We start from the raw sequence: 18,265 nt of genomic DNA, 5'->3' as shown, positions 1-18,265 counted from the left end.
CACAGGAACAGATGATTCCCTAACCTCTTGGGGTCCACCCTGGGTCTGGGGAGAGAGCATCTCATGCTGGGAGGAGCCCTACCCAAGGTCGCACAGCCAGGAAGGGATTTGCACCCAAGGGCTTGGCTTCAGCCCCTGATCAGAGCCCTGAGTCCTGTGCTGTCCAAATCACAGCCACTAGCCACAGGTGGCTATTCAAATTCAAATGTGTTACAATGTATGAATTACTTTTAAATGTAAGTCATTATCATTTATTAATTACCAAAATAAAAAATGTATTATGAAAGTGAAGTTAAATTTAAATTTCGGTTTCTCAATGGCTCTTGCCACACCCCAAGCGCTCCACAGTCATGTGTGGTAGTGGCTGCCATTTCGGACAGTGCAGACACAGCACATTCCCGTCGCTGCAGAAAGTTCTATTGGACAGCAATGCTCTAATCCCAGCCAGGGCTCCATTCTGCAGCCAGGGTGCTTCCCACTACAACCGGAGCCTCCAAAGCTTTCTCTTGAACTTGAATGGAGTCTCCCTTCCTAGGGTCTCCAGGTCGACTTTGCTGGGACTCAGACTCCTTTCCTTAGGATTTCTGGGAAGTTTTCTGGCTAGGCAGGGCTCCAGGGGCCAGGAAGGGAGGGCTGAGTAGCTGGACCAGCCCCTCCCCACCAGCCCACCCTGTCCTCAAGCTCAGGGCAGGAGAGGAGGAGCAGGCTGAAGAAGAGAGGACGGTAGGACAGGACAGTTTGTCATCTGGCCCTTCGGGCTGCGCTTCCTTCCCTCCACACCCCCTCAGCTGCTCAACACCCCTCCCCTTTGCCTACCATCCTCATCAAATCCCAAGGACAGATGGGGGCCGGCTGCAGGAAACGTGACCACAGTGAAAGCACGCTCAAATGGCAACAGAGTCTGGGGGTCACAGTTGTGTCCCCCGAGGCCTGGCCTGTCCCTCATGTCCGGCCTCTATGGGCTGGGACTGGGCTAAAGCGAATTTCAGGGGAGGGGGAGGGTACTCAGGAATCTTAGGGGGAGGTTTAGGAATCTGTAGGTGCTGGATTATTCCAGCAGACACAGCCCCAGTTAAAAATGCAGTCACTCATGTGGTCACTCATCCATCCAGCCATTCAACACACCCTGAGTAAGTCCCCACCACATCAAGATGTAATAAGAGGATGGAAAGATGGACAGGTGGGCTCCCCAACCAGCTTGACCAGGTAGCTTGTTCTGGACTTAATCCTCTGTTCAGGCTAGATGAAGATCCTTTGTCTCTGCCCAGTGGTCTGAGCAGGATGGACACCCCCCCAACCCCCTCCCTTCAAACAGGCGCACATGCACGCGCATGCACACACACACACACACACACACACACACACTCCCAGCTGCTGCCATGAACCCCCCCCCCCTCCCATGGTCTCTCTGGCCAATCACAGCACTGAAGGGTAAGTCCCATTGCCCAGCAGCCCCCAGGGAGTGTATTAGCACATTTGAACCGCTCAACCTGCAATGACAAAGCCTGGGGCCTTGGGAGGAGACACAGCAGGAGGGGTGGGGGCCTGTGGGGAGCTTTCCTCCCTCCTCTCCCAGGGGAAAGCTCAGGAGTAGATTAAGCATTCTGGGGCACAGAGGAATTTGGGGGCCCCAGCTCCAGCAGTGAATAAGCGATCCATAAAATCCCAATTTACACACTCACTGATCAAACGGCCCATCTACTACCCCAGGAGGTTGGGGGTGGCTGCTGGGCTTCCCCCACTCTTGCAGAAGGTCCTGGGGAGCCTGGACCCGGGACACAGGTTCCCAGCGTTTTATCTGCAGACTCGGTCCCACCCCCAAGCTCCTAGAGGGGCATCCGTCCTAGGGCCTGGACCAGCCTGGACCCGCTGTGATCCGGCGGCCTCTGGGGGAGGAGGCTCGCCTGGCGGCCATCTTTGTCTGCCCTCCGCGAATAACGGCTATTTCTCTCCGGGGCTGCCAGGGCTGACAACAGTTTCATCAGAGCTGCTAATCACTTTTCCAGCTCTGAAACTCACCTCCCCGCCCCTTTCTTTCCAACAGCCCCTCCATGTTTCCTCTTGGCCCTACTTCTGGTGCCGTCACTGCTGGGGCATGCTCTGATTCCTTCCTTCCACCGCCACACCTCTCCCCTCCCCCTGGCTAGGAACACCGCTGGCGGCGGGGTGGGTACCGGTTCTCTATCCCTAACCCACCTCCCTGGACACACCAGGTAGGGAGAACTAGCCTAGTTGTTACCGTTGCCCCTTCCCCCAAAATAAACACAATTTGTCTTCACCGCCTAAATTTTGTTTGCTTCACTTAGCTAAGGCTGCCTGGGATTTCAGCAACAGAAGACCATTCTCATTCACAAACATCCTCTTTGATTTATTTATTTTTTTAAGTTTATTCATTTATTTTTTAGAGAGAGAGTGAGCAGGGGAGAAGCAGAGTGAGAGAGAAAGAGAGAGAATCCCAAGCACGCTCCACACTGTCACCGCGGAGCCGGATGTGGGGCTCGATCTAATGATCTCATGAACCGGGAGGTCATGACCTGAGCCGAAATTAAGAGTCGGGCGCTTAACCGATTGAGCCACCCAGGCGCCTCACAAACATCCTCTTTTAAACCAGGCGCACCCCTGGGAGCTTCCTGGCCATCAGCCACTCACCCCTCGTGAAGGTTAGCAAGGCTGATTGGCTCTGCCTACCGCCTGCTTGAGATGAGCTGCGCTGAGCAAGTACACATTTTCAGCACATTTGACAGTAAGTCTTTAGGGCAGGGAATTACTTTGAAGGCAGCAGCCCACTCTGCCACACCCCCTTCTCACGGCCTGCCTACATTGGGTGTGGACTGGACTTCAACTTCTGAGCCCAGGGGATGGGACAGGAAGGGAGGGAGGGGTCACCCTATGGAGTGCTTTCCAGAGGGCTCAGGAGGTCAGGCTGTCTCCCAGGGGCCCCTGCATGCTGGGCTGGGGCTAGATCTCCACGATGTCCGTCAGCCCTGGCAACAGGCTGCTAGACAAGGAGTGTGGTGCAAGTCAGTTCTACAGCAGGACTCACTCCTTCCCTTCCCTTAACCCCTCCCCGCCCTGCTTTCCTCACCTTCATGGGCTGCCTCCATGGACCCTCGAATGCAGCCTGGACCCATTAGCAGCTGGAGTCAGGCAGGTGTCTGAAAGGCTGACCCAAGGCGGGGTCTCTGCGCCCACCCTGTCAGGCCTGGGGTGTCCATCTGGGGGTCCAGGTCCCACCTCCCTCCCGTGGCTCAGATGGTGCAGGAGTCAAGTGTCAATCTCTGTTTCCTCTGGTGTGAAATGGGGGGGGAGGGGGCACCCAGCATCTCGCTCACAGGCTGCCTTGAGGGCAAGGAAGGAAGAGTGGTACTTTTAAGACTCTCTAGAATGGGACCAGGGCTTGGGGCAGGACCTAGGGCAGGCTCTGACTTGGCCAGGTGCTTCAGGCTGGGTAGAGTAGGGGAGGGGGCAGATGCTCTCTGAGGCCAAAACAACCCAACAGTCCTGAGGGACCCCAAGGAGAGAAGTTGTGCCCTGAGTGGAGAGCACCGACCGGCAGGGTGAAGTCCCTGTCCTGCCCCTGACTGGCCTTCGGGTGGGTCTGAAGAAGCTGTGGGGGACCTGAGCTCAACGTCACTGAAGCCACAGCTTCCTAAGACATCCTAGCCTGGCTCCTGGCCCCTCTGACCTGTGTTCTGGGCCAGCTCTCACCAGCTCCTCTCCTGCTGATAGAGGCAGGAGCCCCAGGGCCCTGCCACACCCCCCACCCCCACCCCCACCCCACCACTCTGAAACTGCCCGGCCAAGGTCACATGCCTCTTCACATCCATCCTGAGGGCCCCCCACACCAGACCCAACTTCAACCTGAGCCACACTTTTCATCGCGCCTGAGAATCTAGATGATAGATGAGACGCTTTCGGGCCTCATGGATGCCCACCAAGACCTCAGACTCCATGTGCCCAGAGAAAACATCTCTGTCTTCTCTCCCCAGAATCCATTCACCCAGCCTGGACACCCTGGAGTCCTCGTGTCTCTCTACCTCTTGCAGCCTCCTTGCATCTAGCTGGTCATTGAGTCCCCTTCACACTGTCTGAAATGACCTGCAGCTCCCCCGCCTCCCACCATGGCTGGCCCCACGTCTGGACTCCGTCTCTCCCCCCCAACCCTTCTTTTGGACGGCCGCCAGGGGTTTCTACAGACTCAACCCTCCCCTGACCTCAGAGGGGGCCTCAAACCCCTTAGCCCAGCACCAGAGGTGGCTCAGTGTGTCCTTCCTCCAGCCTCAGGCTCTGCCATTCTGGACCCCTCCAGCCACAGGGGTCCATTCTCCAGGCAATACACACTCATACTTCTAGGCCTTTGCTCCATGTTCCAAAATGCCCTCTTCCCAGTTCTGCAGTGGGGGTGCTCCCACACTGTTATGTCACTTTGGTTTTGTTTTTGCTTTGCTTTTTTTTTTTTTTTTTTTTTAACTAGGCTCCATGCCTAATGTGGGCCTTGAACTCACGACCTGAAAATCGCATGCTCTACCAACTGAGAGAGCCGGGCACCCCTATTATGTCACTTCGATACTGTTGCTGGCTCCTTCTTGGGTGCCCCGAGCAAGTGCCCTGCACTTCTGTCCTGCCACTCAAAGGCCTTATTTGCAGTTGTCACTGGTTAAAATGGGCTCCCCATTTCCTCCCTGCTCAGATACCCCTGCCCCTGGGCCTTTGCACAGCACTTTTCTAGTCCAGCAGCCCAACCTTTCCCTGCCTGCCCTGTCCTCTCCCTCCCAAAGTCCTTTCCCCAGAAAACCTTCCCTGATACAATGGCCGTGGGAAGAGCAGGGCCTGTGGCATTCTTCCTACAGTAAGTACTTGTTCTAGATAATTCCTCTTTTCTTTTTTTAAAATTTCTTTTATTATTTTTTTTAAAGTTTACTTATTTCTGCGTGGAGGTGGGGGGTGGGGGGTGGGGGGGGAAGGGGGACAGAGAGGGAGGGAGGGAGAGAATCCGAAGCCGGCCCCACACTCCGTGAGGAGCCGGAAGTGGAACTCAAACTCATGAACTGTGAGATCATGACCGCAGCTGAAATCAAGAGTCAGACGCTTAACCGACTGAGCCACCCAGGCACCCCAATAATTCCTCTTTTTAAAGATTATTTACTGGGACGCCTGGGTGGCTCAGTGAGTTAAGTGTCCAACTTCGGCTCAGCTCATGATCTCACGATGCGTGGGTTCGAGACCCGGGTCGGGCTCTGTGCTGACAGCTCGGAGCCTGAAGCCTGCTTTGGATTCTGTGTGTCTCTCTTTCTCTGCCCCTCCCCTGCTGGCACTCTGTCTCTCTCTCTCAAAAATAAACAAACATTAAAAAAAATAAAGATTATTCACTTAAGCACAGTGGTTTGCAGGGGTGTGCTTCCCCACCCACCCCACCCCACCGCCTCTAGAGTCAGCCCCTCTCTGAGCCACTCAGCTTCTCACCACAGTATGGAGACAGTACTGGCCTTGTACACACAAAGCTTGTGAGCGCTTCAATGTACAGACACTTGGATACATCAAGCTTGTGCTCGGAGGAGGCCGTGGCCCCAAGGCTGTCAGGGTTGGGTGAGACCCTCCCAGGGTCTGTCTCCTCATGGGTCTGTATCTGGGGGCCCTCCTCCCTGGGGACTGGGCCCTGGGTGGGTGTGGGTTGGAGGGTGAAGTCAGGGCTCCTGATCAGTGTTCAGTCATAGGCCCCTTTAAAAAAATTTGTTTTTAATTTTTTTTAACGTTTACTCTTGAAGGAGAGAGAGAGAGAGAGAGAGAAAGAGAGGGGGGGGGGAGGGGCAGAGAGAGAGGGAGGCACAGAATCCGAAGTGGGCTCCAGGCTCTGAGCTGTCAGCACAGAGCCCGACGCGGGGCTCAAACTCACGGACCTCGAGATCATGACCTGAGCCGAAGTCGGCCGCTTAACCGACTGAGCCACCCAGGCGACCCTAAAAAAAATGTTTTTAAGTAAGCTTTATGCCCAGTGTAGGGCTTGAACTCACGACCCCAAGATCAGGAGTCACATGCTCCAGGGTGCCTGGCTGGCTCAATCAGTTAAGTGTCCAACTTTGGCTCAAGTCATGATCTTGCAATTTGCAAGTTCGAACCCTGCATTGGGCTCTGTGCTGACAGCTCAGAGCCTGGAGTCGCCTTCAGATTCTGTCTCTCTCTCTCTCTCTGTCCCTCCTCTGCTCACGGCCTCTGTCTCTCTCTCTCTCTCAAAATAAATAAATAAACATTAAAAAAAAAAAAAAAAAAGAGCGGCACGCTCTACCAACGGTGCCAGCAAGGCACCCCAGTAATCCACCCCTTTTGCCGTCTGGTAAACCTGTGGTCTGTTCAAAACCACTTTTTCAGCGTGCCTGGGTGGCTCAGTTAATTAAGCATCCAACTTCGGCTCAGGTCATGATCTCACAGTTGGTGAGTTCGAGCCCCACATCGGGTTCTGTGCTGACAGCTCAGAGCCTGGAGCCTGCTTCCCATTCTGTGTCTCCCTCTCTCTCTGCCCCTCCCCCACTCGCACTCTGTCTTTCTCTTTCCCAAAAATAAACATTGTAGGGGCTCCTGGCTGGCTCGGTTGGTTAAGTGTCTGACTTCAGCTCAGGTCATGATCTCACGGTACGTGAGTTCAAGCCTCACGTTGGGCTCTGTGCCTCACAGCTCACAGCCTGGATCTTGATTCAGATTCTGTGTCTCACTCTCTCTGCCCCTCCCCTGCTTGCACTCTGTCTCTCTCAAAAAAATAAACATTTAAAATTAAAAAAAAATAATAATAATAAAATTAAATTAAAAAAGAAATATTTAAAAAATAAAATAAAAAATTTAGGGGCACCTGGGTGGCTCAGTCAGTTGAGTGTCTGACTTGATTTTGGCTCAGGTCATGATCTCACCGTTCATGGGCTGCATTGGGCTCTGGGGTCTGCACTGACACCAAGTGCAGATCTTAGCTGCCCCCCTCCCCTGCCCCCCTATAGCCCAGGAGCCCACTTGGAGTCTCTCTCCCTCTTTCTCTGCCCTTCCCCCACATCTGTGTTTGCATGCACTCTGTCTCTCACACACACACACAATAAATAAACACTAAGAAACAAAAATAAAAAATAAAAAAATGTAACAATCACAATAAAAATAAAAAATACATGAGGCTACAAAAGGAATTAATAACATTAGAATACAGTTTCACCCATGAACTCCCCAGGGGTCGAAAACCACAAGTCTCAGCCCAAAAGACCGGATAGAACCCCCTCTCCACCCACCACCCCTCCCCTCGGCCAGGTTTAAGATCCAAAGTTGACTTGAGTCAATTTGGGTGGCATGTGACCACCAAAAAGGGGGTGTGATCCTTAAGCTTTAAGGACTGGGTGTGATCCTATGTTCTTAGGTCCCCAAATATGCCGCCCCCCACCCCACCATGCACGGGGGTGGGTGGGAGACACAGAACCAAGCTGAGCAGAGGGAAGGAAGCAGGCCCAGGCCGCCCACCCAGGCTTCCCCAGTAGCCCCCCCTGCCCCCCCCCCCCCCCCCCCCGTAGGCCCTTCCCAGCCCTGGGGGTGCTGAGCTGAGTAACTCCAGCTATGCGGCCTGGCCGGTCTACCTGGGCGTGAGTGGGCAGGGCTACATCCTCAGGGGGGTGGCCCCCCCATACCCGCAAGGCCACAGGAACAGAGGTGGAAAGAGAAACCGGGGAGAGGGTGCTAGGCAAAGACTGACCCACCACGACAGTTCCTTCTGTCTGTCTGCTCCTGTACGGGATCCTAGCACACTCTCCAAGCACAGTTCTAAGGGACCTCTGCAGAGTAGTTCACTGAATCCACAGAACGACGCTGGGAAGCAGGTACAGCTGTTAGTCCCGTGTTATAGAGGAGGAAACTGAGGCACAGTCCGCTCGGCTCAGTCACCAAGCTAGGGCGTGGTGACACCCACGGGGGCTTTTCAGCCCAGAGGCTTCTCTGCCTCTCCTGCCAGAGGCAGTTGTTAATGTTCCCATTTCACAGCTAAGAAAATGGAGGTATCAGTTGGTTCCCACCATCCTCATCGACCTCCCCTGCCCCCCTGTAGCCCTCTTCCCTTGGTGCCCCCATCCGCAGCCACAGACCCCAGAGCTCAGCACATTCCAAAGCGGTTCCCGTGGGACCCTGCACCCTTGCAGGTCTGAGCCCCCAGCCCTCAGGGGAGTGATCAGAGAGGAGCAGGGCAGCCACGGCGGGAGGTGGGGAGTGTTTACTCGGGAAAGAAGGATTCCGAGGACCCGTGTCTCCAAATCCCTGACCGACTGTGACTGTCAGGCGGCTGGCCGTGTGCCTGTGCACGGCCACTCCACTCCCCACCCTCCTCGAACGAGGCGAACCCTCCAAGAAAGAGGTTTGGCTTCGTGTTAGCTGTCTGAACGAGCTCCCCATCCATAGAGGCATTCAGCATGAGAGGCTCTCTGTCCTGAGAGGGGCACTCCGGGCAGGCTGAAGGGCTCCTCCTTCCTCTGTGCAGGTTTTCTGGGGCCTCCCCACTTGCATATCTAATAGGCCAAAGCCAACAAGCCACGGGACTGAACTCCCGGCCACCCCACCCCCACCCTCCAGCTGCCGTCCCCACCCCATCGAGGCGCGTCCATCGTTTTCAACAAGGGGCTCACGTCCCTAAAACTCCACCCTGAAAAAATAAAAATTTTAAAATAAAGATAAGCAATAAAAACTTTAACAAAAATTAAAAATACACGAGGCTACAAAATAACTAATAACATTAGAATACGGTTTTACCCGTGAACTCCTCAGGGGTCGTAGACCACAAGTCTCAGCCCAAAAGACTGGATAGAACCCCCCTCTCCGGCCCCACCACCCTTCCCCTCAACCAGGTTTAACATGAGTCCATTTGGGCGGCATGTGACCTCCAAAAAGCTTAAGCTTTAAAGACTGGGTGATTCTATGTTCTCTGGCCCCGAATATCCTTCATCCTCCAGTATGGAAGATATGACCTAAGAATGGCCACCCCACACAGGACACAGTCAGTCTGGAAAAAGAAGAGTACGGGTCAGGCCACTGATGGATGCTGTCTACAGAGCTGGGTGGAAGGGGTGAGTGCCCCCATGGCCAGTGTTTCCAGGGAGCCCCTCTGCCCCCAAAGAAACCGACTGGCAGACGGGGTAGCTGTGGAACGCACGATGCATGGGGCGGGACAGGGAGTCTTTCTTCAGTATAACCTGAATCCCACCAGCTTTCTTTCCTCACTAGCCTAGAAAGGACAGATAGCCCCAGCCTCTTGAGCGTCCACGGGCCAAATAGGCCAATCAGCTGCAGGGGGACATTCCCAGCTTCCTCCTAATTCTCACTGAGTTGGACCTTCTGTCACCTATGAACAGCCTCCCCCGGGGAAACTCAGTCTCCTTTGGATGCCACCGGTGATGCAGAGCCCTGCAGTCAGGTAGCTGGTCCCTTCCCCGAGTTCCTCCTCTCCAGCCCCTCTGGTGCTCCCTCCACAGCCTTAAGCAGCACCACTCTGCAGTCACTGACCCCCATCCGCACAGGGAAGCACCAGGAACGCAGTCCCTGAAAGCCCAGCCTGTCTCTTTGCCTCTTCTCTGGTGCCCAACTGTCCGGTAAGCTCCTTGAAAGTGGGACCGGGGGCGCCTGGGTGGCTCAGTCGGTTAAGCGGCCGACTTCGGCTCAGGTCATGATCTCGAGGTCCGTGAGTTCAAGCCCTGCGTCGGGCTCTGTGCTGACCGCTCAGAGCCTGGAGCCTGTTTCAGATTCTGTGTCTCCCTCTCTCTGACCTTCCCCCGTTCATGCTCTGTCTCTCTCTGTCTCAAAAATAAATAAACGTTAGAAAGTGGGACCGCATCAGACAATCATGGATGTTGGTGAAGAGCTACCCGGACAAACATCTCCGGGGCCTGGCACACGGCCTTGCCAAGGGGGCCACGAGCCTGGCCACGCTTCCTGCTAGGTGCTTGGGGCAGAGCAAACAATGCCAGGGCTGGGGAATGTCCTCTGGTCCTCCCTGGCCACGTGGGAAGCCGAAGGCGATTATGGGAGATCTGCCCTGCTCAGGGCCTGGTGCTTAGCTGCCCAGTGAGTGTGCGGCAAGTCTCAGGGGCCCAGGAATCCCAACCCTGGCTGGGCCCCCTCTGGAGCCTGGCTGGGGTATCCCCAGAACCACAGGACACGGCAGGTGCTCAACACCGCGTTACTAAGGGTAAAATGCCTCCTTGTCCTCACATCTCCTGACCCATCCCCGATTAATCCCAGCACAGGGCTAGGGACCAGGTGGCCTGAGCCTGCCTGGGCCGTGAGGGCAGATAAAGGAAGGTGTGCTTTCACCTCCCAGATTCCTGAGGTAGCCAAGCTGCCTCTCCTCTCGCCCACCTCCTGACCCCCCCTCTCTGCTCTGACTCGACTTTGGAGGGAGCTTTCAAAGATGGCCCAGAACTTTCACACACACACGCCCTCTCTTTCTCCTTGCACCTACATGGGAGGTGGTTCTCCAGAGTCCCTGGGTTCTGAGTTACTGAGCAGCTCACCAGAGGCAGGCATGTACTTCAGAGACAAAAGGGCACACTATTTAAAATCAGGGCCTCTGTCACCTATGAACTCACTAGTGTCCTTATCCCCATTTTACAGATGAGAATTTGAGACCCAAACAGAGTGACTCATCTAGGGCAATTATCCGTAATTAGTGTCGGGGTCATTGCAGCCCAGGGCTTGGCCCCTAGGGTGGAGGCCATGACTGGTCTTTTTTTTTTTTTTTTTAATGTTTATTTATTTTTGAGAGACAGATAAAGAGGCAGAGTAGAAGCAGGGGAGGGGCAGAGAGAGAGGGAGGCACAGAATCTGAAACAGGCTCCAGGCTCTGAGCCGTCAGCACAGAGCCCGATGCGGGGCTTGAACTCATGAACCATGAGATCATGACCTGAGCCGAAGTCAGACACTTAACCAACTGAGCCACCCAGGTGCCTCCATGATTAGTCATTTTAAATGGGGCCAGGTTGGGGTGCCTGGTTGGCTCAGTCAGTAGAGCATGCGACTGTTGAGCTTGAGTTCGTGAGTTCCAGCCCCACGATGGGCATAGAGCTTACTTTAAAAAAATTTTTTTTAATTAAAACTGAATAAAATAAAATGGGGTCAGTGTCACAGCCCTGTGGGAGACTGGCCTGTGACCAGAGCCGCGTTCTCCCATTCCCTGAGAACACCCCACCCCACCTCCAGTCCCCAAGATGAATTGCAAAGGCAGACCCTGCCAACACCTCAGCTCAAAAGGAAAAGAAAGCAAGGCACCCTGGTGGCTCCCATGCAGTCCCCTCTCTTTGGCTGGGTAATTGACAGCAATGACAGCCCTGAGCCCTGTCACCTGCATTCCTGAGCAGCCCTCGCAGCACACAGTCATTCAAGACTGGAACTCGGGGCTCCCGGCTCCTGCCTGTTGCCTCATTTTTTTTTTTTTTTTTTTTTTTTTTTTTAAATTTTTTTTAACGTTTATTTATTTTTGAGACAGAGAGAGACAGAGCATGAACAGGGGAGGGGCAGAGAGAGAGACACACACAGAATCTGAAACAGGCTCCAGGCTCTGAGCTGTCAGCACAGAGCCCGACGCGGGGCTCGAACTCACGGACCGCGAGATCATGACCTGAGCTGAAGTCGGACGCTTAACCGACTGAGCCACCCAGGTGCCCCGCCTGTTGCCTCATTTAATCCTCATGATTACACTCAGGAGAGCACCATTTCGCAGGTGAGATATGGAGTGTTCAATACGTGCTACTTAAGTGTTCATTACGACTCGAGACACTTACAAAAATGCTCAGAAAAGAGTTAGACTTTCTTGCCAATCGACCATGTTCCTGGGGACGAGTAGACTCCAAAACAGAACAAACCAAAAAAAAAACCTGAACGTCCTCTCCCCAGGCAACACACTCAGAGACGACACGACCAGCCCTTACCCCAACACAGGCAGTGTGAACCGTTCCCAGTTGAAGGCTGGCCCAGCACCTCAATCGCCACCCTGGTCCCTTGGCCCAGGAATAAGGCCATGAAGACAGCGCTGAGTGTGGAGGTCAGGAGTCCTGGGCTGCCAGCCTACCTTGGCCCTCTGCATATCAGAGGGGGACCGGACTAGAGTGAGGTCTTCATGCAGGGTCCCCATGGGCTTCAGAGGGCCCAAGAACCCTTGGAGGCAGAATGCAAAGGCTAGGGTCAACTGAAGGTGCATTTTGGGGGAACAGCTTTCATCAATCCCTCTGAGGGGCCCGTAAATCAGAAGAATTGTTGGGCGATCTTGAAGACCCCCTTCCATCCCTAGTGCTCTCGGGCTATATGCATTTAAGCAGAAACCCACTCCCCATCCTTCAAGGCTGTCTCCGCTGCAGCTCTGGGAAACTCTCAGGTTTCCTGCTTCTTTGCAGCAGAAGGCTTGGGACCCAAGGCTATGCAAGGTCTCTCCTGTTTTGATCCCCCTCACTAGCCTACCAGCTCCCAGAAGGGAGCAGGGCCAGCCAAGGGCCCCATGGCCGGCCCAGTGTGGCTGGCCCCAACCCACAGCTTCTGTCCACTGGAAGGCGGGGGCTGTCAGTGCTGCGGACCACAGGTGCACCCGGAACTTAGGTCCACCTCTCCCTGCTGCAGTCCTGGAAATTTACTGAGCCACACTTTCTACGGGGTGCCTGGTTTTCATTAAATCAGGGAAAGGAGTCATTAACTGCCAGCCAAGTCAAAAAGGAGCGAAGTTCTGCTAGAAGGCATGGGGAGGGTGAGGGAGACCAGCCTGTCCCCTGCCCTCCCTGGCTGACCGATGGTGGGGGGAGGGGGAGGCAGGGAGGCTGGGCTCCTAAGGGCCCAACAACTGCAGCAGCAGGAGCTGGGGGTGGAGAGTGGGGGCAGTCGTGGCCCAGATAATAAGCAATTGTTAATGTGATCCATATGGATCCTGACTGGCCTCTCTGTTTAACAGGATGATAATGGCAGGGAAAGAATGCTGGTCTGTGGGGAAAGGAAGGGGCAAAGTCCTCCCCAACTTGGGGGGTGGGGGAGGGTAAGCAATGAGGAGGAGGAGGAGGAGGAGGAGGAGGAGGAGGAGACCCACCCAGGGGTCTCCACCCACCCAGGAGTGCAAAGCTATTTGCCAGAGTGGCCAGATTCCATGCTTTGCAGGCTGCCCTCACAAAATTCGTTGTATTCAGCCGACAGATATTCACAGAGCAACCACAAGGTGCCAGGCTCTGTGCCAGGCCCGGCGTGGGCAGGGTGCAGGGAGGTGTGGGCCCCATCCCTATCCTCCAGAAGGCAAAGCCTAGTGTGGACTCAGCCACAAAAGCTGAAGGGAGGCACAGGTGCAGGGCTTGGAGAACATGGCAGGAGGAGCAAGTGACAAGAGCTAGGGGCTCTGGGGAGGCTACAGGGAGGAAGTATGGCATCTGAGCTGGGCCTTGAAGAATGAGGAGGTTGTGGAGAGACAGGGACAATGGGGAAGGCATTTGGCTGAGGGAACAGCAAGAGCAAAGGCAGAGAAGCGTGAAATTGCGTGGAGAGTCTGAGATCTCAGCAATAAAGCTGCAGCCCAGGCAGGGGAGGGGAAGGGACCCTTGCTCCATAAAAAGCTGTGGCCATGGATGACCAGGAGGAAGGCAGGAAAGGGCCCTTGGAACAACACACACTGGTCCGGTCCCTCTCCCCTACCCCGCTCCATGCTGTGTGCTGGAATTATCCACCCATGGGATCCTCAGCCCAACCTACTCTTAGACCACAGCCAGAAAATCCAAAAAGGGCCTCAGAGGCCAAACTCCATCCTGTGCCTCTCAGCCCCCACTTCTCCTGGGAAGATGGAGGTCCCCCCCGCCCCCTTCGGAGGAATTAGGTTATCTGGGACTCACCAGGGGCAACTCCACCGCCCTACAGAGCTAAATTCCCTTTGGCCCAAGAGGACTTTCCCCCAGAAGGTATTACAGCCAGGGCGAGGGGCGCTCCACACTGGGGTTGCTGCTGCGGACACCAATAGATTGAAGTGGAAATAAATGAAATGGTGTTAAATATGGGAAAGGGGGATTTACGAGGCCTGTCACCGCGTCCAGCGCAGCCAGCCGGCAAGCCCCGCCCCTTTCTCGCCCACCCCAGGAAGTCGCGCCCCGCCCCCTGCCCGCTGCCCAGCGGCCGCGGGGTCCGCGCTCCGCGGCCGGGTCCCGGCAGCGCCGCAGCACCCAGCCGCCCAGCGCGTGGGTCCTCCGGGGCCAAAACTCAGCGGAGAATGACGGTTGCTCCCGGCCAGGAGGTCTGGGGAGGGGAACCTCAGCGCGGCGGTATCCAGGAGGGTGCACAGGGCATTCAGGCTGGATTCCGGAGGTTCTGGGGCTCCCTGTGCAGGTCAGGGGGCTTTGGACCCCGACACCATCCCTCCCACTCTAAAGACTCCACAGGGAAGGCTCTGGGCCCCGAGAACCGAGAAGCGCCCCCCTACAGAAGTCCAGAGTGGGCTGGGAACCAGAGCCCGGCTCCCCGCTGCCTGGCCCAGGGCAAGAGCCCGCTCAGCCGCGGCAGCCCGTGCGGACCACAACACAAACATTCTTCCGTCCTCTATTCTCCTCCAAATTAGGTATCCATGGAGACAGGGCCAGGCAGCCTGACAGCCCCACGGCCTAATCCTGATTTAGTGACCGTCCCTTTAACAGCCCACCCACCCGTCCACCCACCCCTGCGCTCCAGGCCGCCGCTGGGCGCAGGCTCCAGGCCGCTCGCTCGCTCCCCGCGCAGACCCTTCCCAGGCCTCCTCCGCCCTTGGAGCCGCTCCGGGACCGCGGCGCTGGGGAAGGGGGGGGGGGGGCACATTTGGTAAGCACCTACTGTGTGCCCATCTTTCTGCGGAGGTCCCTCGACAGAGTGGGTTCCCAGCAAGGGAAGCTCTGTGCAGACCGAGAGGGCTCCTGGAGTGGGCAAGTTTAAGGGGGGCTCTCTAGAGAGCCGAGAGCTCAGAGGGTCCCCCTTGTAGCCAGTAGCCCACGGGTGAAGGTAAGTGCAGCTTTTTGCAACGCCCTGACTCTGAGATGGGGCTATGCTCTCCCCGGCCAGAAGAAAAGAAAGGAAGGGGGTGGGCGTTAGGGGCGCAGGGCCCTAAGTGGCCTCGGTCTCCTGTCACTGCCCCGTCACGATGCTGGGGAATCTCCGGGCCAGGAACCCAGCCCCCACCCCCTCCGACACACACAGGGGCCGCTGGACAAAGACCTGACGGAGTGGGAGGGGCCTGCGGGCCGGCCCTCGGGCTCCGGACACAGGATCCTTCGGGGACCCGAACCCGCAGATCCTGGCTCCCCACCCCCCAATCCCGCAGGCTCCCCCCAGAGCCGGACGCTCGCTATTGCTGCAGCCTGCGCACCAAAGGGGGCGGCGAAGAGGGTGCCCGTCGGCGGCGGAGACGAGAGCCCCCTTGTCGGCCCTCCCCCTCCCCCCGGGAAGTGACCCTCGGCTCCCACGCACCCGCCCGGGTCTCTGGCTGGCCTTGCCCTTCGACCCTCGCCTAGTTGAACCCCGCGCCCCGCAGCCCCCGCCCTCTCTGGCCCTCACACTGCCCCGCGCCCGCGGACAAAGCTCCGGACACCCCGACCGAACGGTCACCACCCCCTGACCCCGGCCCGCCCGCGCGCTCCCGTGTCTGCCCCCGCCCGGGCCCGCGGCTCCGTACCTCGGCATCCCGGCCGGGTCCTAGGTGAGTGTGCGCGGCCTGGGGGGGCGTCCGGCCCCGGGGCCGGGGCGCGGGCCGGGGGCGACAGGCCGGGGCTGGGGGGCAGCGGCGCTCACCATCCTGGAGCCGCTACTGCTGCGGCTGCTGCGGCCGCCGCGGCCGGGAGCGGGACTGGGCAGTGGGGGTGGCCGGACAAGGGGCCGCCCCGGCTCCCCCCGCAGGCAGGACCCCCACCCCCACCCCCGCCTCCCCTCGCCCGCCCCCAGCGCCCTCCCTCGCAGGCCTTTGCTCCCCTCCCCTTTCCCTGCTCCTCCCTCCCCTAATGCCCCTCCCTTCCCCCCAACTCCCGCCCCTTCTCTGGCCCTCTCCACCCCGGGCTCCTTCCCCGCCCTCCCCCACCTCGCCCCCGCCCCGCCCCCACCTCCCCTGGGCTCGCCCGGCCCCTCCTCTCAACCCTCCCGGCTGGGCCCCGCCCCCTCCCTCCCCTAGCTCTAAAATAAATTAGCCACAGAGGGGGAGAAAAGAGCAAATGACCCTTGGTGTGGATAGTGTCCTTGCGCCACTCTCCGGCGCGCCCCGGCCTCTCCCGGGCCGTCGAGCGGGAAGTTGGGGTGGGGGTGGAGGCCGGGCAGGCCGGTGAGGGTGGCGGAGCGGTCCCCCGAGGGGGGAGGCCGGGATTGAGTGGGGGCCACCGAGCGTGTCTGCCGGGTGTGAGAGGCTTCCTGGGTCGAAGGGCAAAGGGGAAGGCAGCTAAAGGGGAAGGCAGCCAGCCCGGCCCGCCCCGTCAGCTTGCCTCCCTAGACCCCCTCGCCCAGTACAGCCGTAAGCCCCTTGGCCAAAGCCTTGTTGACTCATGCTCTCATCCTCCCGCCCCCAGGTGAACTGAGCTCCTACTGCTTAGGAGACCGCCCCAGCCGCGCAAGTCCACCTCTCCGAGTGGCGCGAGTGGCGGCCGTGGTTAAGCCCTAGACCTAGACAGCGGAGGGGAGGGTGTGAGTTCTAAAAGGCTGGGCTCACTGGAGGGCTTCCCCAAGGAGGCGGCATTCACGCTGGGCCAAGCAGGCTGAATGGTGGAAGGCGAAGAGGGAGGATGGATTCCAGACCTGTGGTCCGCGGAGAGGTAGCCTAAGGCGTTCAGGGCTGGGTGCGCCGACTCTGCGCCAAGCTTTGAGCTAGACGCTGGAGACACCTGAGAAGAGTCTCCAAGGCACATCCCTGTCCCCGTGGAGCTCCTGGTCCAAGGGTGGCCAGGATTCTACCTGCCCAGGCTCAGGGCTTTAGCGCTGGTCCAGGTGGAAAAGGGAGGCTGCAGCGAAAGCGCCCAAGGAGGTTGTCTGAGATGGAGCTGGGCTTAGATTGGAGGGTCAGGATACGTTTCCTGGGGGAGATACTGAGTACCCAGTGTCCTGCATGTGGAGGCAAGACTAGCACCCAAGCAGGTTCTGGAACTCACCAAGATGAGGAACTTCTCCACTCCCAGAATCCTCTCCTCCTCTCCACTTCGCACCCCCAGGACCACAGCCTGGCACCAAGGACAGATGTGTCAAGGCTCACTATGCTGGGGCAGCCCTGGCTTCAGAATCAGACCAGCAGGATAAAGGGAGCCACAGCCACCACCCTAGGGGGGGCTCAACTCCCTGCTGAAGGGACAATCCCAGGGTAACAGAGGTGGAAGAAACTCGTTGGGTGTTTCTTTACTGATGGAGCATCTGAAGCCTGGAGAAGTGACATTCTTGGGGTTGCACAGCAAAACTGGATCTAGAATCCACTGTAGAATTTCCACCCCACCTGTCCTGTTCCCCAAGGGTCAGAGGCAAGAGTTAAGAGAGAAGCCAATGTCCACAGGAGCTGAGCGATCTCAACCAGCAGGACTAGTGCCGGGAGGCCAAGCCTGGCATTGCCAGGGCACTGTGGCTGGGTGTCACTGGGGGCCATTCTCCACCAGGCTTCAGTGTGGGGGCGGATGACAGGAGTAAGGCCAGAGGAAAGAACTGATAATGCGCTCCCCTGGAGCAAGTGTTCAGTTCTCCCTCTTCCCCCAGAACCCTCCAGTGCTAGTAGGAAGGACAGGGTTAGACCTAGGGAAGTCCTTCCCAGTAAGATAGTAGGACTGGCCAGCATGATGAGAAGGCCTTCACTGGCCTCCAGGAGGGAGTGTTCCGCATCTTGGAGGTGCTGAGTTATTTCCGATGAGCAAACTAGCATGGGTCACATTAAGGGGGTTAGTTAGCAGTTGGGGGTGCGGCTGGCCTCTTCACCCCTCTGCCCCCCATCCTGCACCTGTGCTCAGGCAATGAAGTGTGGCTCCCCCTCCCAAGCTCATTAAAGTCCTGTTAATACATCATCCAGCCTCCTGGGCTGACAAATACTCAATCCTAGCAAATGGCCCTTCATCATGTCTCTGCCTCTGCTCTCCTGGGCAGGGTGCTGGGGGTCTAATCTCTGAGGACTCCCTGCTCACCCCTCTCCTGACTGTCCCTAGTCAAGGGATCTGTGCCCTTGAGAGCCCCCTGCTGCGGACAGGAGTCAGGCTGGTCTTGTGATCAGCTCAGGGGTAGGTCAAGTGCGCAGCAGTGGATTGGATAATAATAGTGGTGATGATGGCAGTAA

At 57.2% G+C, this 18,265-nt stretch overlaps 2 protein-coding genes across 2 annotated transcripts in view; one reads left to right on the top strand and one right to left on the bottom strand.

Annotated features, from left to right (window-relative positions):
• FIGNL2 (fidgetin like 2) overlaps positions 1-16,018 on the bottom strand; it is a 32,411-nt gene extending 16,393 nt beyond the window's left edge. The window contains exon 1 of the mRNA XM_058742731.1: positions 15,656-16,018. The gene's annotated coding sequence lies outside the window, so the exon portion shown is untranslated. The remainder of the gene's footprint in view (positions 1-15,655) is intronic.
• The window catches only part of ANKRD33 (ankyrin repeat domain 33), a 41,723-nt gene continuing 38,244 nt past the window's right edge, over positions 14,787-18,265 (top strand). The window contains exons 1-2 of the mRNA XM_058742733.1: positions 14,787-14,985; positions 15,181-15,679. The gene's annotated coding sequence lies outside the window, so the exon portion shown is untranslated. The remainder of the gene's footprint in view (positions 14,986-15,180; positions 15,680-18,265) is intronic.

Source organism: Neofelis nebulosa, chromosome 8 (genome assembly GCF_028018385.1).
Source record: "Neofelis nebulosa isolate mNeoNeb1 chromosome 8, mNeoNeb1.pri, whole genome shotgun sequence".
NCBI lineage: Eukaryota > Metazoa > Chordata > Mammalia > Carnivora > Felidae > Neofelis > Neofelis nebulosa.
The sequence above is the reverse complement of the archived record's forward strand: the minus strand, read 5'-3'. Positions and strand labels throughout refer to the sequence as shown.